The following is a 24,389-nucleotide window of genomic DNA, read 5'->3' on the forward strand; positions in this document are numbered from 1 at the left end:
GACCTCACTCTGCTCCCGGTTCCCATCAGTTCGAGCCGTTGGCTTCCGATTGATTCGCGTCGTTTCTGATGGTTTCCACCTTCCTTGTGCCGTACAATGCTATGAAGCATCTACCCCTGTACCAGGTCAGTCCTCTGTGGTTCTCCAGGCTAGTTCTCTTGTCCTCCAGGTTAGCTCTCTATGACCCTCCGGGTCGGTCCCCAGTGGTCCTCTGGGTCAGTCCTCAATGGTCGTCCAGGTCAGTCCTCTATGATCCTCCAGGTCAGTCCTCAGGTCAGTCCTCCGTGGTCCTCCAAGTCAGTCATTTGTGGTCCCCCAGGTCAGTCCTCTATGGTCCTCCAGGTCATTTCTCAGGTCAGTCCTCCGTGGTCCTCCAAGTCAGTCATTTGTGGTCCCCCAGGTCAGTCCTCTATGGTCCTCCAGGTCAGTCCTCAGGTCAGTCCTCCGTGGCCAGTACCCAGCTGACCTTTCCCCGCCAACCAAGCCGAACCTCATAGCCCTGGGTATTCTCACATGTAATGTTTCTTGGGCAGAAAGAACAGCGTTTTTGGCACATCCATACACAGCCCTTCGCTTAATCATGCATCGGCAATGTCCCGTCACCCAAGCCCACCAGCCGTGCTGGGGCTGTCCCTGAGTTTCTTTCAATACGCTGGGACTAATATCTGTAGTCGGTGCACCGTTTGCATTTCTAGTTTGATTTAGTGCTCGCTTCTCGTTTGTTGAGTCACTTAGCTTGCGATTATCTTGAGATCTAATTTAGCGTCAGTCAATCCATGCTATTTTGGTATTCATTTTGCATTGCTAATTTTGGTCTCCGTTCTGTCTGTTTCCGCTCTGTTTAGTTCTAGGTCTAGTCTGTCCATTTCCGAGGTTTCGTTGTTTCCCTGTCAGCGTCCACGAGGAGTTGAAGCGCGGTGTTGGCGATGGGCGGTCATCAAATATAGTGCACCTAAAACCTCGGTGTCTTCGACGTGGCGGTCGTCTACATATCTAACGATTCAAGGAGGACTGGATCTGGCACTCAGAGCTGTTGGGCATATTCAGAAACGGTTATACCAATACTATGCGTTTGTTTAGAGAGCATGTGCCGCCGCCAGAGAGAAGTCGGCCGGCCTCAGCTGTGGCGGCCAGGTGAACAGCTGAACCAGGTGAACAGCCCGTTAACGGTGGGTGGGTGGACCGAGCCAGCCACGGTGCGGAGGGGAACATAGCCCGCCGCCGTGAAGGGGTTACGCCGTCCCGGCCGCGGTGGGGGAGGAGGACAGAGGAGGTCGATGATTGATGGCGGCCGGCGGCGGATTAGCGCCGGCTTGTCCGAAGCGGGGCAGCCGGCCGAGGCGACGACCGCTCCCTGGGCCTGGGCTCCCACCTCGGCTTCCCATTCACCCAGCGCAGGGCTAACACCAGCGGCTTTTTGTGGGACGCCCGAATGCGGTTGGGGAGTTTAGGGGAAATGGCAACAAATGTGTCAGATTTAGTGTTGGCGTACCGTTTGAATGAGGCGAACATGAGGTGAATGAAAGTATATGTGTCATATTTAGTGAGAACGTCATGGCACAAACCTCCCTACACAACGCATGCTCTATCATGAATAGATGACGTCGCATAGAAGGCATGATCAGACGTTTTAGGCTTTGCTTTTGGACACGTTTCCAACCGAGGCCTCAATAAATAACTGCAGCTGTACTGCTGCTCTTCACACGTAAAAAACGGGTTTCACATAACCGGCCAGGGCCTTAGCACCAACACCGCTCAAAGAAGTCGAGATTATCTATATGTGGCGGTGGGGACCCAGGTAACCGAGCCCAGAGCAAAACATACTGATGTGAGGGTGGCAGGGAGCCCGAAAATCTTCGCTTCACGGCATTTCCAGCTATAGGTGTTTCTTTTTTGTGAAAATGCAACGTGCAAAGTATTTCGCAAGCTTGCTTGGAATAATCGTAGACCGCAAGACAACATTTCCTCCCTGTATTTATCCATGCCAAGGCGTTCGATACCAAACAGCTGCGCTCCCTCACACAATAATCTATGTCGATCCTTCTCATTTTAAATCATGTGAGCATTCAACGTAGAGTGTACCTTACATGCGCAAAGTGAGACATATCAGCACATAAGATGAGTTCAAAACTGATATGTTATGCCTCGATCGTTTGAATCAGCTACATAATTGCTCCTAAACTGATTTTTAGCATTAGCATTATCCGATCGAATCAGTTGGATTAATGTGGTCATTTTGCTACCGTAATTCGGTTTGAACATGTGCCTCTGCGGCATTCAATGACCTCGACCAGTTTAATCTATGGATTAAACACAATGCGTGTCGACGCAATACAGGAAAAGCTCTAACATTGATTACAGCAAAGAACCCAAGGTGCTCGTAAATCCCTAGAAGCTGTCCAAGGGTTGCTCTGTCTGCGCCACTTCTTTTTCCGGACAAAACTTCAAATATATCACCGCCATTTGGGTCGGTTTTTCCACCAAATTGAAACCATATTTGATAGAATTCGCGGCAGCCTTTCAGCCAGGCTCAGTACAATTTACAGATATCCTTTCTGTAACCGGCTGCTGCCCCCTGCTCCACCTCATCCTTCGGAAGACACGCCGGCTTATGCCGCCACGTCGCGTGAGCCCATCTGTGTGTGTATGTGTGTGTGGCGAGCCGAGGACCTGATTGCTGTGTACAAAGCCCTCCAGCAGGCAATCGAAGTGTCAGACCTGTCCGCTCCGGTCGCCGTTCAGAGGAGCATCGGAAGCGTCCGGCCACAAAGCCGGCCGGCCTCCTCTCTCCTTTCGGCCGACTCCTCTCCTTTCGGGCCGAATTTTTGCCATTCTGCGGCGGCCTGTTTGACGCATTGTGCGCCTTTGATATCGGGGTGAATGCCGGCACACCGCAACTGTAGCAGCCGGCGTCGGGGACAGCATCTCACGACAGAGCGGCGGTCGGATCAGTGACGCCGGCGCCGGACCGCTGAATGGGACAGTCCCGGCGCGGCCCGCCGGCTCCACCGGCACCCCGCACCGGTGCCATTGTGGCGCCGCCGCCGATCGCGCCTCGTCCACAGATGTTTACAGCATTTTGACAAATGAAGTCCGGCATAATTTGCTGGGTGAGATAGATGATGCGCGCCTCCTCTGCGCCGGTTTGTTTGTAAATAACGGCTGGCCCATTACGGGGTTCTTCAAAAAGCCATTCTCGGCTGCGCCGATCACGGCGCGATACAGAGCGCCACCGGCCGCCGCCGCGCTGCGCTCGGATCGACAATGCCAGCCTGAGCGGACCGTAACAGATGGAGCAGCAGCGGCGGCGGCGGCGGCGGCGGCGGCGCGTCCAGCGTCCGACGGCGCGCGCGCCGCGCCGCTCGCCGCCCACAATGGCGCGCGAATCGAGGAATCACGCTGAATGGTAACGCCCGATTGCGGTGTCTATTATTTTGGCAGTTGATGGAGAGGTGCCGGATTCCGCGGATGCCGGGCTAAGCCGGTCGTCGAGAAGACGGAAAACCTTTGATATAAAAACGACATTCTCGTTCTTGGGCGTGCAAGAAGCATCGCTGAGGAATGCTTGATACACGACTGAAAAAGGGAAGGATTCGGCGATGTCAAGAGCATGCCGAGCGCAGCAATGAATCGTGGTTCATATTTTCCGCTATCGCAAGCGGATATTGTTACATCACAGCTCGAATGCAATGCACGGATGAGTGCGGGGTGTTTACATGTTCAGTTGCTGCTTTTTCAGCCTTTTCATGGTGAACCAAAAGATCGTCCCTTGATGCTGCAACGGTTAGAACCCAAAGCTAGAATCTGCAGCCAATGACCGAACTCCACATATCTTGTTTTTTCCTTTTTTTATTTTCAGTAAGAGCTAAAAATGTGCGTGCATAATGATAAGTCTTCATCGCCAGTCAATATAGTAAAGGAGTGAAGCGTCGTCCCACATCATCTACTACAGTTCGCATGTAGCCTTTCAACAAGCCGTCGCCGAACCAGCTGCGAGTTTTATCCTCAACTTTCCTTCTTTTTTGCTACAGCCCCCCATCAGGCCCTGCAAGCAGGCCCACACATTATCATCACTAAATACATGTCATGCAGACCTTACGTCATTAGAAAAAGGACATTTCTGGGTGATTCCTGGTTACACATTGTGCAAAACGGATGCTGCAAACGAAACATCAGCGAAATTTCATCCGCTTAAACATTGCGCAATTTGTCGCTTAAAAACGCGAAATCCAGGTGATGCTTATTGCACACAAATCCAAACCTGATGTAGCAGTTAATTGCAATGGCATTTATGGGAATTACAACCACCGACAAGGCTGTGCTGTCAATCTAGATGCCAACCGAACAAATGCAGTCAGCAATGCTATATCTTCCAGCCAAGGATGTTCTCATGAATATACCGCTGTTAATAGGATGGCACAATCACATATACATACTCCATCGAAAAATATTTGCCCATGGGACGGATGACATGATGGCCGGATGTTACACCATGTGTTCCATGCAAAAATAGTTGCCCATAGGATGACAACCTACCGTTGCTAACCATGAAGTGCTTATACAATATTGAAGCATTGAATTAACTCTCGCCATGATAGGAGTCGATACCCCCCTAAGATGTTTTGACAATACCTTTGTGGCACGTTGCGCCATCGTGCCCAAGTTTTAAGCAGCTTGTGGGGCATCCCTTGCGCATGTTTTGACGCTCACGTGTTCTTAGCTTTCCTGGTTTCGGAGCAACCGACGATGCCGCGGAATGCGAGCGCTGGGTAGAAATTATTACTTTAACGGAAACATAGATCATAAATACATGTTCAAAACGCCTAAAACTATGCACCGTTGTACTTTTAGTTGAACAAGGAACACGTTTCCTTGGGGTTTGTGCCGTCGGAAAGCAATGTCCCGTATGTACGATGCTGTAAAGCCGAAAAGCGCGATTTTCACGAGAGTTGGACCTTTGACCTGTCATAACAAGATCAATTATTGACCTAAATACATAAAGACTAGTACCAATTGCGAGACCTCGCCGAGAGCAGCCAGCCGGTGTCTTTTAATAAGTTCCATCGTCATTAGTTTAGAAACGCCAGGGGGTGGGGTTCCCATCGACTCCCAGTTCGCGTTATGAAAAACGGCAAATTGGGGTGAGGGCTAATACTTATAGACTATTTGATGACACACTGTCAACTGAGGCCCAGAAATCTCAAGCACACCACACCAATGAAACGAATCAACATTATAGTTACTTATGAGGACCAAGTTGTTGTCCCGCAAATAAGCCAGCGAGCAGCCCGCCTTCAGTACCTCTGTTCGCTTCCCTGTTATCCCCCCTACCCATCGTACACGGTCCCATCGCACTATCTGAGGAGGACTTTTTGCGCCGGCCTGCTCCAAGAGCATGAATAACGGCGGCATATGGCAGTGCTGTGGACCGCGCCGGGCTCTCGGCGTTAAAAATCACCTCATCTGAGCGTCACGCCGGGCGACCACCGGGCCGGACGCGTAGCCACCGGACCGGCGGCACGTGGCCACGGGGGACAGGGGCGGCCGCAGGCGGCGGCGGCAGCGGCGGCGGTGACGGCGCCGCGGACCTCCCCGCGAGAGCGCCGCCGCGGTCGCTCTCCCCGGCCGAGGCGAGCGTGCCAGCAGAGGGCCGGCGAGGGCGGAGGAGCCTGCTCTCGTTATCAGCCGCCGTGCACGGCTGGGCTGGGGGGGGGGGGGGGGGGGGGGAAGCGGTGGCCTCAGGTGGCGGCGCCCGCTGTCTTATGCCATTTCGGTGGAAGATGGCGCCCGCGCCTGGTTGCTCCTCGGCGCGCCCGCCATCAGCAGACGGGACCGGAACCGAGGCGAAGATCGCGGCCTAGCACGCGCCAGTAATGAAGTGGTCTGCAACGTTTATACATCGAAGTCAAACCTTTGCCTGGGCAGGCTTTGCAACATCGCGGCATATCATCCCTCCTACTGAAATTATCACACTGATCAGATTTCATTGTGCATGTATTTGCAATTGTTTGGTATCCTTGTAAGCACCTGTGCGACGAAATGGTATTGTGCCAGACTGGTGACGTTACCTGTTTTATCGCATCAATAGCAAGTGTGCTTTGACGAAAATATGCGATAGAAGATGCCCACTCCGTTTCATTTCTGTCGTATGATTACTGCACCCGGCATGGGAAGGAAACCCCTAGATTAATTCACCCCTGTATCGGTGCCTGAAGTTTGTCCTGACGTCACAAGGGGGCCTATGCTTTTTTTTTTTGCTTAACCTGAGTTCCGCACAACATGGATAGATGCACTTGTCTTACCCGTCAAGGTTACATACAGTCCGCGTGACCAAGTAAAAACTGCGTTGTTATGACGTAACAGCTTCATTGACGGGTCGATACTCACTGCACACCGCGGCCGTCTGGCTCTTACGGCTGCTGAGGTGCGGGCTCACACCGTTCCCGGCCTGCCCTCCCCCCCAAGCAGCGGCCCCGGCCCCAGCCTCGAGCCGCGGGGCTGACCACGACTACTGAGATGCGGCCGCACACCGTCCCAGGCCTGCCCTCTCCCCTAGCAGCAGCCCCGGCCCTGACCCTGCGCCGACCCCGGACCCGGTCCGAGCCGCGGCGCTGACCACGGCTGCTGAGGCGCGGTTACACACCGTCCCTGGCCTGCCCGCTCCCTCAGCAGCGCCCCCCCCCCCCTACCGGCACCGTCTATGACCCCGGGCCGGCCTCGAGCCGCGGCGTTGACCACGGCTGCTGAAGTGCGGCCACACACCGCTCCCGACCTGCCCTCTCCCTCAGCGGCGCCCCCCCCCCCCCCCCCCACCACAGGCATCGGCTACGGCCCCGGCCCCGGCTTCGAGCCGCGGCGCTGACCACAGCTGCTGAAGTGCGGCCACACACCGCTCCCGACCTGCCCTCTCTCCCAGCAGCGGCCCCGGGCCGCGGCTGCTGATCACGGCTCCTGTACAGCTTCCGCCCGTGTCGGAGCGGTGCAGCGGTGCGGCCGGCGGCGACATCAAAGGCAGCCGGCGGCGCGCGCGAGGGGCGCGTGAGAGTGAGAGGATCAAGGCGTTCATCTCGGGGCTCTTCCAGGAGAGAGCTCCCGGCGGTCGGACCTCGAGCGGTGGTGGGGCGTGGGGGCAGTGTGTGTGGGGGGGGGGGGGAGAGGGGGGGGGATGCCGAGGCACTGGCGGAACTGCGTCTGGACCTCGCATCGTTAGATTATCATGCGATGCGACCAGAGACAGCGCCTGAGTGCGGGCGACAGAACGCCATGATCGATTAGTGTATGCGGGGGATATTGAAAGTAGGGGAGACATTGAAAAAATCGCTGGCAGCGCATTTGCGCATTCGCAGATGCAAAGCCCAGGCTCTTAGCACAGGCTTTTGCTGTGACGTGAAATCGAGAACATAATTTTTGTCATTAAAAGGAATGCTCCACATTTGCAGATATCAAAGCAAACATTATATATGATGAAATAAACTCACTTATAGCTACGGGCGTACTTTGAAGTGGAAAAGGTAGCTCTAGACCACAATCTCTCACATATACTCCTCAATGCATCATTGTTTGATGCGTCATAAAACGTTTGTATGACGTCGAGATCCTGCCAAATTAGCCGTGAGAAATTGTCACTTGCGTGTAGTACTTCAAACTCGTCAAAAGATGGCGGCACGGGCTGGACGGCGTCCCCTGGTATGTGGGGTATGTGCCCGTCCCAGCGCCGGGCACATACCCCGCAGGGGCCCCTGTGCGGCCTAAGTCTCGGTGGTTGGGTCCCCAAGTGCACGTAGTCCTGCCCCACCGGTACATATCCCATGTCCTCTGTTGTCCCAAAGCCCTGAAATGGTCACAACTGACCGAAAGGGCTCTTACCCAAGTAACCAAACCTTGTGCTGGAAGCATGCGCTCAACGCATTCAAAGGTTCAAAGGCCAGGTAATGACCGTTGATACCGCGAGTCGTGCTGACGTACGCAAGACACGAATAATTCGACGATCACATCTGTTCCTGGCCTTGAGCACTACATGGTCCAAGAAGTGGCGGTACTAGCCCGACAGCCGTGTCATGAACGTCTGGGTAGCCTTGACATAGTGTGCACAAAACAGACAGCACAAGTTCGCCGGCGCCAAGTTCAGAAACAAGGGAGGTTTAGCCTTAAAAGGGTACGGCTGTGAACTCCGCTGAATGATCTTCAAAACGGCTGCCTCACGTCAAACCCCCACACAAATGTGGAGCACTTCCTTTCATGCATTATTGGAAACCTTTGGGGTGAGGTGAACTCAACATGGGGCGAGGTGAGGTGAGGTGAACTCAACGTAGGGCGAGGTGAGGTGAGGTGAACTCAACGTAGGGCGAGGTGAGGCGAGATGAACTCGACATGGGGCGAGGTGAGATGAGGTGAACTCAACGTGGGGCGAGGTGAGGTGAAATCAACGTGGGGTGAGGTGAGGGGAGGTGAACTCAACATGGGGCGAGGTGAGGTGAGGTGAGCTCAACATGGGGCGAGGTGAGGTGAGGTGAACTTAACATGGGACGAGGTGAGGTGAGGTGAACTTAACATGGGGCGTGGACAAGTGAAGCAAGAACAAGAACGCGAACAAGAACAAGCTACACTCTCACTCAACAAGTAGGAGCGTAAACACTAAAGGATGCAAAGCTTTAATAGCATGTCACGTGAGCAAGATGCATGTGACAAAGGCTCAAATCTACCGCCTTTAATTGCGATCGGTCCGTGGCAAAGCCGAATGGGAGAGCATTGACCGAGATACCTGAAGGCGTCGGCTCCTACAGACAACATCATGGGAGGCTGCACGAGGTCACACGGGTAACAATAGCTCGGCCCCGGGAACAAGTCCGGTGCGGTGCGGGAACTCCCAGCATGTCACTGGTGCCATGCCAGGGGCCCGCGCCGCCGCACGCCGCCGGCTTGCCGTTCCCATGCACCGATTTCAATGTGCCGCTCTTTTTGTGACCAGAATTAAAACAATGCCGAGTCAGCAAAAACAAACGCGTTACTAATGGACAATAAATTCCGGCAATATTTGCATTATTGGCCCGAGTGGACCCCTGACCGCGCGCTCCTAATTTACGAGCCCGATTGCAACTGGGAAACAATATCACAGAATCGATAAATAATTGGGTATGGACAGGCGGGCTGGCGGGCGGCCTCTCAGAACTGAACACCGCCCCTGCTAACAATGACGTGAAATATGGCCGAGCGAGCGCCGTGCACAGCCGCCCAGATGTGAAATATTTCACGAGCGCCGACCGACCGGTCGTGATTTCGTGGGAAACCGTGACTCCCGGCTGACTGCCATCTGCACCCTCGGGAGGCGCCATTCAGCCGTCGGGAATGAAACACGACCTGTTCGCCGCTTCCGTGCATTTGGTTTAAGTAGCCGCGGAGCCACTGCTGCTTCCCATGCGAAGACAGTGCTTGCTGTAACATAGAATTTGGAACCGGTATCTAAGATGTGCAACAAAGCCAAGTAATTGCATCAAAACATTGGCGTAGGAACAGGGGATCTACCTTTCAGATTAAGTTTGCATCTGGCTTACTTTTGCACTACATTAAGCATGTATGCCGATTTGCCTAGTTTACCAGGCATCTCCCTTAAAATGCGTCATCTTTTTCGTTTACTCATTGGCCATCGCCTAGTGTTACAACCGCAAGGCCAACGCCGCACGGCCGGGAGGCTGCAACGCCGGGCGTCGAGGCTGTTGTTGCTATCACTTGCGAGCACGCATGTTTAAGATCATATTACGTAGTTTTCTTACCTGACAGGATCTTGAGCATCTTAAGACGAACATGGGTTGGCCATGTTAATACAAATTAGGAACCCCACTTCATCTATAATTACGGCCAGGGAGAACTCAATATCTGTGAAGAACACGGAAAAACACGGAACTGGAGCCTATGTGACAGTTATTGGACTATTGTGGTGATCAGGGATGTCGTTTCGTCATTGAGGGTTGCTGTGCTGATCCGGGGTAACTGCGCGGGTCATGTTCCCATCCCGTGTCAGGGATGGGAACAGTGTGATATCGGGCCTACAGAGCGACCAGGGGATCCCGTCCGTTGTCGCCAGAATGACTACTGGAAGACATCCCGCGATGAGATACAGTGACCCTTTAACCCTTGAGCGAGAACAGTAAAGTGTTCCTAGTGTTCTACTTAAGTTCATTCAAAAACGAACAAGGCCATTACATGTTTGCCTGAGAACGTTCATCCTTTTCAGAATCGATCAATGAAACAAATTACATAAAAATATTTGAGCATGCGCGCCGGCAATCTCGGGAGCATGGGTAGCGATGGCCTGGGTTGCAGCTTCTGTAGAACCGAACGGCGCTGGCCAATGCAAGTGACACTAAGGCGGCTGGCGTCGTGTTGACCTGTCCTCTGAAGACCACCGGTTACAGCAACGCGAAAAATAGAGATTCTCTCCTTACTCATCCAGTTCCACCACCAGATTCCAGCACCAATTAGCTTTGCTGTATGGGGGCAATCCATTCTTATCATCAATGTAAAAGGCGCACAGGTGAAACATACGCCCACACTACCTTTTGAATGTCAGCTTTGATGTCCTGAAGCGTTCAAAGGTACTTACTTCCCAAACATCATCTTTTTCGTCCACTTGTTGGCCACGGCCCGCTGAGCCGACGTTGCGCGGCGTAGGGAGACCGCGACGCCTGGCGTAGAGGCTTTTGTTGCAAGATTTGCGGGCGCTTATGTTCAAAAGCACGTTACAAAATTTAAATATCTGGCCTATTAAAGTGTTCTAAGGTGCTAACTTCAGAAGTGACATTATTTTCGTCCACCCATTGGTCACAGCTCAGAGTTAACGGCGGAGCCGACGCCGCGCGACCTGTGTAGACTGCAACGCATGACGTCAAAGTTGTGTTGCTAAGATTTGCGAGCGCGCATGTTTTTAACTACAGTACACAATTTTTTGTCACTAATCGATTCTGAATGAATAATTAAAATTCCAGACAAACCTAGCTTGACCATGTTAACACATATTGTTGACCGACTTCGACCTATAGCCTACCTTTGCGAGTTCCTTATAATTTGCTAAACCAGGACAAAAAAAAAATGCTGAAAAAGCTTCTGAATTGTTTCGGTTTAGAAAGAGCTCACTGAACCATTGCAAATCAAGAGCGCCGGTTTGCTTTAATTAAATGCGGCGAATGCTTTATTCCATGCAGTCGTTCAACGCCTGATTTCTGTGGCTTACTGACCTCAAAATACAAATAGTGTTGGTCTCGCGGTAGCGTGTTGTTTCTGCAAAGGTAAAATTAACAGCAAGACGAAACAAAATCGTGCCCTTGTTAACAAATAAACTGTCCGATAATCCTTTTGGAGGGGGGGGGAGGGAGGAGGGTGAAGTCACCATCAGGGGGCTTTCGTCAACGCTGTGTGCCTTTGGCAAGGCTCTGACTGCGCCCCTGCCTACATACAAGAGCAGATTAAGTCGGCTACGTTAAATGGGGGGCTAGGTTAGATGAGTGGCCGTTGGACCAAATCATGCATAAGAAAGGTAGCTTTCCGAAAGTATTTTGCCTGCGGTGGTGTAAGGGAAGATAATTAGAAAAAATACTGTTGCGGATGTCCAATGTATGTTTTGCGCGCAAGCTGGCAGCAATGCTCATCCATGGGCACGCAGCAAAGCAGTCATGCGATCAGCTCACAGTCAGTCATGCGGAGGACAGCGGGGTCAGGGCAGTGGCCGCCGACGGCGGACGGGAGCAGGGCTCAGATAAGGAATACTCCAGTTTTATCGTTTTGTCGCTTTGTTTTTGTCATTTAGTACTTGAAGCTTCTGAATTCGTTTCCACGTGAAAAGCTGCAACAAATCTTACCTCTTGAAAAGCAGCCGGCGAAGTCTAGGCGCATGAAACTCTGGCGCCTGGGCCATTGATTTAAATTCAAAATTCTGACCAGCATATATCCATGTCTTATTTTGGCATCTACACTGTGGAGGCAGATGCTTCCTCAGTGGCCGAAATGCCTACCCGCTCGTGGAATTTCGCCTCCCCAGGAAATATATTGTTAAAATGGACGAATAATCTTGGGAAGCTGGATAGCCTTCTTTGCCAAATGACAGATGAGTGGAATAAGCAGGACTGCGCACCAATGAGAAACAGCTCTAGATGCATAGCTAACATAGCAGCCATGACATTTGAATAAAGAGCGATAACAACCTCCATTCCTGACTTCCTCCCCCCTCCCCCCAGTCATCGGGCTCGCTTTCCAGAAAAAAAACTCCTGAAGTACTCCGCGAGCTTAGCCCTCCCACTTTTTGAAACGTCTCTACGCCTATGCATCAAAGCTTCACAGAAATAAACATTTCTATTCCATAATCAAACAGTCAGATTTCATCAAAACTTGATGTATTTCTGGTATTGTTTATGGTGCTGCTAAATGCACCATAAACACCACAATCGTCGCCTACCGTTGTCAGAATAGTGACAATTTTTTATTTTGATAGAAATCGGCAAATAACTTGTGCAATGACGACTTGATAACTTTTCAGTTTTAGTGTGAAAATTATGCTGCCTTTCACAAATCTTGCATACGGACATGCATTGGTGGGTTCGCTTACGGGGACAGAAAAATTATACATAGTTGTTTTAAATCATTCCGATAGGTTTGAATGGGTGACGTTGAGTTCAGGTTAGAGCCGCAGCCATCTCCTAAATGTCAGCTCGCAGCCCCTCCCCCCTCCCTCCCTCCAGGCCAGCTAGTGGTCCAGCCCGCAGAATCTCGCTATACTACAATGATAATCCGCCATTAACCCGCAAGTACTAGTTTATTGCAACGTGCATGCTATTATTGCACTTTAATTTTAGACCTTTACCTTAAAGTGTGCATAAAAACACTTTCCAACACTTTTAAAACACAAACACAAGTTCAAACATAGAAAACCAAACTCTATGCCACCACTTTTCTCAGTTTCGACGGCTGTCGCGTATCCAATACGCCAACAGCTGCAGGCTGTATTGACACATGAGTGAGGCTATGATAATGAAAGGCTCACAACTTCCCATGCATTTAATTCATCATACATATTGATCGGAATTTGTGAAGTATGGTCTTTTGCGTAAACCCTGAAAGGCTGAGTGCATCACACCCTCACAATAACAGGCACGTGCAATGTGTAGTTGCATTTATGTAAAGGACTCACGTAACTGCTGCTCAGTGGAATCATGGTTAAGTTTTGGAGAGTTGTATCGTTATTCTCGATTTTTCAGTGAGATGTTTACTTAAAGCCGTTCAATTTGTGCAACCTGGTTAACTGGTGTGGCATGTCTGCCGTGTGCTTTCTGTCGCCGGTGCTCTTACTGTACGAAATGAAAAATGAGCTTCTTTCATGGCCGTTTTGTATTTGGCAGCGCACTCTAATTTGGGTATCACTTAAGCTTAAAGAATAGCAAAAATGCATTGGTTTGCCTCCTGAATTTTCTTACCCACAAAAGCCCACCAAGTCTGGCCCATAGCCCAACCAAAAGCGCGCGGGATCTTGCGGGCAGAAGATGGCGCGTTAGTGAGCTGAAAAGCTGCGCCTCTCCTTCAAAACACTCGCTCAGCTGAGCCTGTTGCATGCCCAAGAACCTGCCACTCGAGTACTGCCGATCCCGGTCATCGGAGAATGTTACTTACCCCCGGCCTGAAGTCAGGCAGGAGTGTGGAGCGCAAAGTGCACCGAGCAGTGGCTGGGTACGGCCTCCCCGGGCTAGGATGACGCTGTTTGGCCAGTCGCCAACTGGCCTTTCAGTGTCGGTCAGTGAAACAATAAGCCTTTAATGGGGACTCGTACCCAACACCGCAGTTGTGTGAGTTCAGAATCTGTCCAATCAGCCACAGAGAAGGAAATTTCCCCCCTTGGAAATATTTAATTTTAGCTTGGCATTATATGTCTTAGTTGAATGGACAAAATGTCAATAGGTCATTGAATATGTTTTCAGGGAGCTGCATCACACCCACCTAGCATGCGCAATCCCATTGCTGTCACATCTTTATACGTAAAGTTTGCTTCCGCTATGTACACCAGCCCAACTTTTTGAATGAGGCACAAATTTGGCATTATTCGCCATCAGGGATTGGAATCAGGGCTTGGGGAGTTGCGGATCCGGATCCGGACTAAGTGAGAGTGGGGTGAGTTGCATCATGTCCAACGAGCATCAGGGCAGTCTATTCCAAATCCATACGACGGAAGGTAGTCTGAGTCACTCAGCTGATGCACAACAGCTCAGTCTACCTTTCAGTGTTCCGGCCGCACATGTGCGCTCGTCTTGGTATGAGCGCGACATGTTTTGTTTTTTTGCATATCGTTTAAAGCTGTAAGATCTGTGCAAGAGCGCGTTTAAGGATTTAAGGCATAAATGGACCAATCTCAGTGTCAGACTTAGTGGTGGAAAAGTACATGTGTTGTACATGCTGCAAAGCATTTGACATCTGCTAACCAAGGTTCTAAACATGGCGCGAACTTTCTTCCAAGATGTCGGGTGGTACCTGTTGTATCAGCTGTGAATGAAACATTTTGTGCCGTCGATACAATGCACAGATAACACGTCATTGGCTGACTTACCAGCAATTATCAAATGACATGATTGACAGAGTTATTGACATCATGACAGCATGTCGACACTTCAATGATTTCCGCCTGAGGAGCCACATCCGATGTGGCAGTAGTCGTGAAAGAAGCACTAGCTGATTAAATGGGTAAACAAGTTGTCTTGTCGCAACCACGCCTAACTGCGAAATAGCAGAGACAAGCACATTTGGTCTGCACACCGTAACACATTCAGCTTGCTTGCGACGCAACATACTCTATGATAAAAGTGCATAAGCTCAACTTCCCCGACTATGTGATATACTCCAAGCCGGGGTGAAGCAGGTCGTCTCATTTGAAAGAGGTCCATTCAAAAGCCATTAATGAAAAAAACAAAAGCGCGCTCTTCAAAAGTTTGGCTCTAGATATGAAGCTAAAGGCTATAGCTAGTTTCAAAGATGACAGTTTTGGTCCGATCCTCAGTAGTTATAGCGGGGCGGAGCTCTAGAGTAAAAACCCATACAAGCCTTCTTTGCAGCTGGTTGTAACGTGAAAGGTATTTTCTTTGTTAACCATGCATCTGAGTTGCATGTGAAATGACAGATGAGTGGAGCAGAGACGGAATGCAAGAATACGCCCGTAACGCTAATATGCTAATGCTAATAATCTGGTAGTTGAATGAACTTAAAAGTTGGCCATGTTATTATACTTAAATCTCTGCGCCAAAACGTATTAGGAGTTCATGCAAGCATATTCTGAATTGTTCATAATGTTTGATGAGACATGCTTTTGCCTATTTCGTCATTGCGCGGTTATTTACAAAGTCATATGCCTACACCAATCCGATTATTTGTTTTATCTTAGGCTTCTCTGTTTGAACAGCGCTTTACGCCTAGCTGTTTATCCATGCTTTTCCTTTTAAGCGGCATTCTGGTACGGGTGTGTTGTCAAATATGGGGACGATTGGTAGCGCATGAATTTCGCAAGAAATAAAAGCGCGCTAGTGCTAGTAAATTTTGCGTTCTCATGCTGTAGATATGCTGTTTAAAATGTTCATGCGGTTGTTTTGCTGCGACATAACATCAGGCCACACCCACAGTGTTCTCATTTACCAACGTGATGAGTTTAAAGCATCCTGGTTTCATGCAACCCCTGGCGTAATAACACATGACTAATGCGATGTGGGAGCATGGTTGAATGATGACATCTTTAACACGCGCCCGGATGGAGGGTCAAATTGACCCCCTGAAGGTTTTTCCGATGGTTTCCGAACGGCGCGGCGAGATGTACCTTGTAAGGTCGCTGACATATGGCAGGTCAAAGTCAGGCCATGGTTTCAGCGAAGGCGATTTCTGGGAAATCGTTCTATCTGATCAAACAACGGAGTGTTAGACGAAGCCATGCATCTCTGAGATAATTTCTTAGGCAACACGACAATTGAATGACAAAACTACATTGACCTAGGGTCAGGTATGAAGATCAGACCAAGATCAAATCTAATCTTTTTGTTACTGTAAGGCTTGCTGTATGGGGTAGTTTTTGGTGCTCACTTTGAGTATATCGATAACAGGAACCACATTATAACCTGTCATGGACTTCTTAAAGGTCCAAATAGGTCACTGACCTAAGATGATCGAGGTCAACATTCTTTTTAGAAACGTACTGCCTAGCGAATCTTTGTTCCTTATTCAAATGAAAACCTCAAAGCAGTCTTGTATGGTTTTGGTCACGCTAACCTTCAAAAGGTCAAACAAGGTCTCTCACCTTTAATGAGCATGTGACATTTTGCTTGGAACAGTCATCTAGGTTCTAGGGGCCCTTGGAGACCAATCTGGAATTTGACCTTGTTTAACCTTATTAGAGCCAAAGTCATACCTAGGACCCAACAACTTTAACCTCAACAACAACAACTCACAAGGCCTAAAAACAGTAGCCTAAAGGGAGTTGTCACATTTGTTTGGGGTTTTGAACTGAAATAGCCATCTTGAAGGTCATTTGGTGTGATTTTCAGGCTTGCCGTTCTTAAGACCTCAGCCGCTTTTGTTTCTGAGCTACACGCCCGCGAAGATGTGGAGACTATTTCGTGCACACTAGTCCAGAGTTAACCTGACAGCCATGTCGCCAGAATCACATAATTCAAAGCCTGCCATCTCATTGGCCATGTGGCGAGCAACGCCAACAAAAAGACAGTTGCCGAGCCGTTACCATTTGGCGTTTGTGAGAACGATTTCCAGACATAACGGGCGTCAATGAGCTCTTAATGTTGCGCAAGGTGCGATGACGCGATCAATAACGTTCTGAGGAGCATATTTAATAAACAGAGACATTGTGTGGTCTAGAGCGATCCGTTTCCACTTAAAGTATCCAATAATTATAAGTGAGTTCATTTCATTACATCTGATGACTGCATCAATGCCTCCAAATGTGGAACATTCCCTTGAAAGCCTTTTTTGTTTACATCAATTATAAGATTTCCAGCGGAACAAGGATTATTTCAAGTTTAAAAGGAATAGGACTCGGACATAGTACAACAGAGCCTGTATTGAGCGTGAGGGAGTGGCGGACCGTCGACAGGCTTTATCGGCCATGGTAACAGCATGACGACTATGCAGCATGAGTGAACTGCATATATAAATATATATATATATATATATATATATATATATATATATATATATATATAACAGCTGCCCAAACTGCAATCCATCTTATGCCGGATGCTCCAGTGCTTTCTGTTCCGGTGTTAATGACTGCCAGACAAAATGACAGAAGAGTCCTTCATAAGAGTCTACTGTCCTTTGCGGCGATTGTCTATTGTTCTTTGTCTTCTTCATATTCCTACAGTTCGTTTTGTTCTTGTGACGTCACACGAGCACACGCTCCGTGGCATTCATTGCATCGCGCGGTACAGCAGTGCAACGAGAAAGCCAACGCTCAGGGTCTATCCAACGCCTCAAGGCGTCATTCCAAAACTAGAATTTGCAACACAATTCAACAAAAATTAACTTTCTTCTCAGTAGGCATGTGTCATGTGAGGTGTGTGTGTGGAATGGGTGGGGATGGTTGCTTTGTGTTTTAGTCCCATACGACCTGTACTGTGAGCATGTAACCGTGCCAAATGCCCGATAGTAACCCAATCAATGTGGGTTCACCCAATTTTGTGCAATACAATACATGCAATACCTTAGTTTGCGCACAACAACTCAGCTGGCTGTGAATCGAACGATGAAGGTTTCCGGTAAATGTCCCACAAACGGACGGATTGTGTGTCGTGATATGACCTCCCAGCTCCTTTACTCCCGCCGTTACTCGCTGACATGCGCTGCTGTTTAACAAAGGTCTTGGATTTTGAAGCATTCAATTTTGTCCACCCGGATCTCTCCAGTTTTCTGAGAAATTTATAGCCATCATTTCGTGTTAAGTGTGTGAGAAAACCACACGGGTATCGATCTTCAGCTCGTCATTGGTCGGACGCCAGATTAAACGGCAGATAATTTGCAAGTGCGGAGAGTTTGCATAAGGAACTGATCACGGATCAAGGAGTTTGAATCAACCTGCTTGGTTTCCGAGTTTAAAAACTGCCCCGGCGATAAATCAAACTGAGATGAGTGGCTGCTCACTTGATTCAAAAAAGCACACAAACATTCAAAGAAACCGCTGTTGACTTCCCGACAGAGAAGCATCGAAGGCGAGGGCGTTACAATATGTAAGATGGGATAATAACGTGACAATAAACATAATGTCACTGATGGAGTTGGAAAAACAGGAAATCCTGCAACCCAACCTTGTTTCTAGAGGGGACAATGAACACATCATCCTAAAAAACGATTGATTGGAATCAGGTATCCAAGAGCCGTTACCCAGTTCACGAGCCACACTTTGGTCCGTGACATGCCACGGGTCCTCCCAATCCTGACAGGCGGCCAGCACCAGACTGCGCCCGCCGCTGGCCGGACTGTACGGCCTACCGTGGTGATAGTGGCGCCATCTGTGCAGCAGCGGCGACTCGCAGTCGTGGTCGCTTACCGCCGTTTCTTTCTGGACAGAGATAAATCAGCGGTCAAATGATGTTTATGTTTTTTTAAATTATGTTTTTTATTGTTTCATGTTTGTTCAGTTCTTTATCTCCAAATGGTTTATGTGCGTAGTTTTGGATTCAGGGCGCGTGATAAGCATAGCTTGTTGCGTGTACCCTGAACCAACCACCCAAGTCACTGCATTCAACGGATAATTTTGCCTCCGCTCTTTCGCCAGACAGGAATGCAGAGGGTTTTGCGTGCCGCAAAATGCTGCATCAAGGCCGTCCCGGACCTGGATTGACCATCGTTCGCCAGTTGCCAGCTGACCTTTCCATTTCGGTTGGGCCTAACAACTCGCCCGCTCTAGGACTTGTACCCAGTGCCGTTGGATTACGAGTCCGGCTTCTTTCCACTACACAAAGGAGACTACCGCTATGTAGCCAAAATTGCATGATACCATGCCAATTAAGCACAAAATGAGTTTGTAAATATCAGAGCAAGTGTTGCCTCCATCGTCGTGGAGGAATAACCCCGTTCCCGCATTTGCTCTATCACCACTCAAAACGTAAGCCGTCTCTTTCCAGACAGCATCATAGGCATAATGTAAACATCTACGACAATTTAGGCTCGAAGTTCTGCCCCCCCCCCCCCCCCATTAATAATGGAGCCCATGATTGCCGCTTTGGACCCGTCATTCGGCGAAGAAATCCGAAGGTCATGGTTCACATGTTCAAGTAAGACTCAACCAAGACCTCTGCTGTGTTAGCGCCATCTGGGTCATCACCGCACCGGCAAGAGCGACATCTCGCGATCCCCGCTGCAACTGACGGTACGTGGGAGCGGTTGCGGGCAAAACGACGCATGGAGGAAGTGCCTATGTCAATTATTCCCGGGATAAAGTTCGTATGCCTAATGTTCGTTGGGAGAAAGTACGAAGGGTATACAGCTCTTAGCGACAAAAGGGCGTGATGGAAAAGTGCGGATTGATAAACGATGTATGGTAAAATATTTGTCGGTAAAAAGTTCGTAACGAAAATGTTTGCACGCGCAACATTTCATTTGGAAGCAAACCGTAAGCAACTGTTTGCACACAAATTTTCAGGCGCAAATGTTAGTCAAGGATTGCAATCGCTTGACAAAATAACGTAAGCTAACGTTCGTCATTTGGTCATGGAATGCAAGCGTTCACGCGCAAATGTTAGCTAAGGATCGCGATCATTTGACAAAAGTACGCTAGCCAACGTTCGTCATTTTGATACATGATGTCAAATACAAATTGTATGCCAATGTTTATCAGAGATTAAGTTCGAATGAACCAAATACGCACGTCAATATTTGTACGCCAATTTCGGATGTATGCACACGCGCGTCAAATTGGAACCAGATTCGGATTCATATTCGCACAGACTACTTCTATATGCCTAGAAATTGGCACACATATAGATATCAGCATCCTGATCCTTGCAGCAAAGGTGCAAGGTCGCAGGTCAAAAAGCAAAAAGTTATAGCATTCAAAGATTTCAAGATAAAAAATCAGACTACTCAGATTCACTTCAAAGTTAATACTCTGATTAAGTTCAATTTCTTCATCATTCTCCTAAAATTTCTACGTCGCAGATTGAAAACAAAAATCGTCATGTTCAATATTTCAAGGTAAAAATCGGAATACTTAGATTTTCACTGCAATCGGTGCACTAATAGAGCATTTTTTCTGATCATTCTGTTAAAATTGCCAAGTGGAAGCCTGAAAGACATAGAAGCTCACTGCTAAGACATAGCCTACTGATTCTTCTGGTGAAATTGCTGAGCCGCAGCTTTAAAAACCAAGGAGTTATTGCAGGTCGAAGAAGGCAGGGGAAAAAACCGAACTTCTTGAATTGGCACCAAAGTCAGTTCACTAATAGAGCACAACCTCCTGATAATTCTGGTGGAATTTTCGAGTGATAGCCTTGAATGCACCGGAAACATACACAAAGGAGATACCCAGCTAATAAAATAAACATCATTCAACCTTAAGACCCAGAAATAATTTTTGTTCCGCAACCATCCGACCTTGGCCAAACAATAAACCAATGCGTCATTTGCACGGGTCCCCATGAAACGTGGCTACGATTGTGGCATGAGTTGCGGCCAAAGTCTATCTTGTGTCTCCAGCGTCTGATGTCAACAAAATGAGCATAATTCGATAGGAAACAGCAAGTATGACAGTCGAGGAAATCATGAGCGCATAGTATGCGCACGTTGCGCAATATTCCTGAAAAACCTTAGAAAAGAACTGAGCGCCCGCGGCCATGGTCGTGGCCACGACTGTGGCCGAAGCCCAACTTTCAAACGACTCCGTGGAATTGAAGAAAAGTGACACCAGTAGAGGGCGCGGGTCCAATCTGGTGCCAGGGGTCGGGCCGACACGGAGCCAACTGTTCGGTGTTGGTGTCTCTGGCCGAAATAGAGGCCGACACTGTCCCAGGGGTCCCCAATCGGTGAAAGGGACCCTCTGACTGATATTTAATGTCGCGGTCCCACGGGCTGGGACCATTATGTGAAGTGCAGAGAGCCCTTCGGGTCTGTACGTCCCGAAATCGGGCCCTGACCGTCGGTTTCTGTAGTCGGTTCCGGTGGTTCCTGTCAGGGCTGCCCCTGAATCCCCCCCCCCCCCCTGCGGCCTCTGCGAACACTGCTCTTTGTCGACACGGAGCCTCTTGCCAACTCACGACTCTCGTGGCCAACGTAAATCGCTGGCCCCGGCTGTGTCAATGCTGGGGAAGTGGGCACTCGGGCCCATACCGACACGGAGCCGACTGTACAGTGCACTTGTAGTACTTGACTGACATATAGGCCCTTATATTGACTCAGGGGTTCCCGATCGACGTAAGGGTCCATCTGAGTCATTAGATGGCCCATTCTTGCTGGAGCGGGGAACTCCAATCAGCCCTCCGTGTTCTTAGGCCCTCCAATCCGGTCCTCGATCGTCGGTCCCGATGGGCCCTGCAGACTATCTTCGGGCCTCCTCGAGCGTGCCTCTAGCCGATTCAGGGCCTCTTGCCACACAAGTTCTTTTGTTAAGCACCTTGTGTGTGCCTGACAGACGCTGGGAACCCGATCAATTCAGACCGCTGGCCCCGGCTTTGTCACTCGCTGGCCTCGGCTTTGTCCCTGCTTGGGAAATGGGCCCCGGCGCCAATGCCAACACGGAGCCGACTGCACGGTAGCGGTGGTGCCCCACCAATACGTAGACCCTTATCGACTCGCCGGCCTCCGATCAGCGTCAAGGGCGCTCTCACAGCTTGGACCCCCTCCTTTGGGTTCAGGGGCTCATCCCTGGACCGCAGGACCCCTCAGATTTTTGGTTTTCCGGGACCCGGGGGACCGTCCCCCGACCCACAGCTCCAGCCATGGGAGGTAGCATAGCATGGACAAAGCCAAAGGGGGTGGGTCCCCCTTTAGGTCCGCATTTTCGCTATAGATATCTCAGGACAGAAGGGGTTCAAAACCGGCGTGATGCCTGTGCTCATAACGAACTCGCTCTCCTTTCATAAGATTATGGTTGTGCACCTACAGCGTAGCCATAGTTGTGATCTGAGTCATATATCTCGCAATTCCGCTGTTAAATATACCTGCATAAAGCGTCCAAACCACTTTATTCGTTGCTCTTCATTTGGGCCAGAATCTCTCGCAATATCCCGATCACTCACTTTTCGCTAGATTTTCCTCGTTTTCCGCTAGGCGTGGCTTGTTTAAGTTTACCAGCAAAATTACGCGGCACTGGCACTTACGGGCGAAGGGCAGGGGGATACTTCGCGGTTTCTTCACGGTGAATATCTCTGAAAGCAATGCATGGTTTTCTCTCAAGTTTCCCTCGATTACAATTTTTGAGATTTCCAATGGAATGGTGTCTAACTCATGCCAATCGAGAAACACGTTCAGGAGTTAGACTTTGGTCACAGTTGTCTAAACTTTAAGTAGCTGTAAATAACACATATCTTGCTCAATGGACTTGAAAACATCCTCCATTGGCACTGGTATATGGGGACTTTGTTCAAAATAATGCAGTCATTTGAAAGTTGGACCTTGGCCACAGTCGTAGTTGCGGCCACAGCGGTGGTCACTCAGTTCTTTTCTAGGTATTTCCAGGAATATATCTGCAACATGCACATGTTTTGCGCCCAAAATTTCCTCGATTGTCAAACTTATTATCTCATATCGAATGACGCCCACTTTGTTGACATCAGACGTTGAACACGCAAGATACGGCCACAACCGTGGCCACGTTTTAGGGAGACCCCATTTACACGCCTCGCTGTGCCATCTCCACAGGTCACCCACATCAGCCGGCAAATCGAAATGTAGACATTTTTTCCTTCAATTGAAGCAGGGTAAAACGTGGGCGTTGACGTCATTACTGCGCGGTTGATAATATGTGGCCGTTACAAGAGCTGCCAAAGCGGGGCACCACCCAGCACTCTTGGCTCGCGTTTTTCATTTGCCACCACAGACGGCTTCAGACAGGGAGCTGCAAATTGTCTCAAGGTGTTCTGACAGAACCCCCCCCTTAACACCCGCTCGGGTGGCCGGTTGAACACCCTTTGCTCAGGTGGGGGGGGGGGGGGGGGGGGGATCAACGTGACCCTCTGTTAGATCTCGGAAACTAAAACGCTAGATATACTAAATTCACAGCGTATGTTAGCTTATACGCAAACTCACTTGTGTTCAAATTTGGGGTTCCTTCGGCATGACTCTCGGGTCAAATAAGGTCATACAAGGTTAAGCTCCGGACCAGTGTCCAAAGTGCTCTCAGACCTTAACCAACGTGAGCCTAGACACAGCTGTCCTAAGCAAAACGCCACTGATGCCCATTTAATGTCAGTGACATTATTTGGCCTTTAAAAGACCTTCACCAAAATCATCCAGGACTGCCTTGATTTTTGCTCTATAGCGCACGTCAGCATTACGCTCGGCGGTAGGCTCCTAAAAACGAAACATTTAAATCTAAAAATTAATTTTTGCGGACAGGTTTTTCAGACGTGGTTCTGTGCAGACTGGTTTTGGGTATTCCATAACCTACGCTCCTGCGGTCTGGCTCACCATTGCCATCTTTACCGTCACGCGGTTCTGCGCCACCCGTGGCACGTGGCAGCAGTCCCGGGTCGGATTAGCTTGTAGGTATCACCGGCAGTCTTGATGCCCCTGTTTAGGTTTGTTCGTTTTGACTTTTGTCTGTCCTTTACACGCGACCCTAGGTCAATGGAACTTGTCAATTCAATTGTTGTGTTGCCTAAGAAACTATCTCCGAGATGCATGGTTCGTCTAACACTCTGATTGCTCAACTAGATGAACGATTTGCTAAAAATTGCCTTCGCTGAATTTATGGCCTGATTTTAACCTGCCGTAAGTCAACAATCTTACAAAGCGCATCTAGATTTTTGACACAAAATGATCCGCTATTCAGTTGTCTACAGTTAAGCAGCCTGGCGCGGCTACGCCGCGCCGTTCGGAAATCATTCCGGACGAACCGTGGGAGGCAACTTGATCCGCACCCGAGCGAGTATAAAAAATCCTGGCCGCTCCCCTGCAACTTGATCTGGCCGCTCCCCTGTTAAAAATGCATGTTGCTGTAGTGTGTCCTCTGCAACCCATGAGAGGGTCGCAGACAGTCACAATACAGATAGTGGTGGGGGGGAGGGGGATGTGAAGCCCCTTCCCGAACGACATGTGGAAACTACGTTATGCATATATATATATATTATAATATATATATATATATATATAATATATATATTATCTACTATATATATCTCTATTATTATATTATATGTATATATCTAATA

The sequence above is a fragment of the Pollicipes pollicipes genome, unplaced genomic scaffold, assembly GCF_011947565.3.
Source record: "Pollicipes pollicipes isolate AB1234 unplaced genomic scaffold, Ppol_2.1 Scaffold_7231;HRSCAF=8579_pilon_pilon_pilon, whole genome shotgun sequence".
NCBI lineage: Eukaryota > Metazoa > Arthropoda > Thecostraca > Pollicipedomorpha > Pollicipedidae > Pollicipes > Pollicipes pollicipes.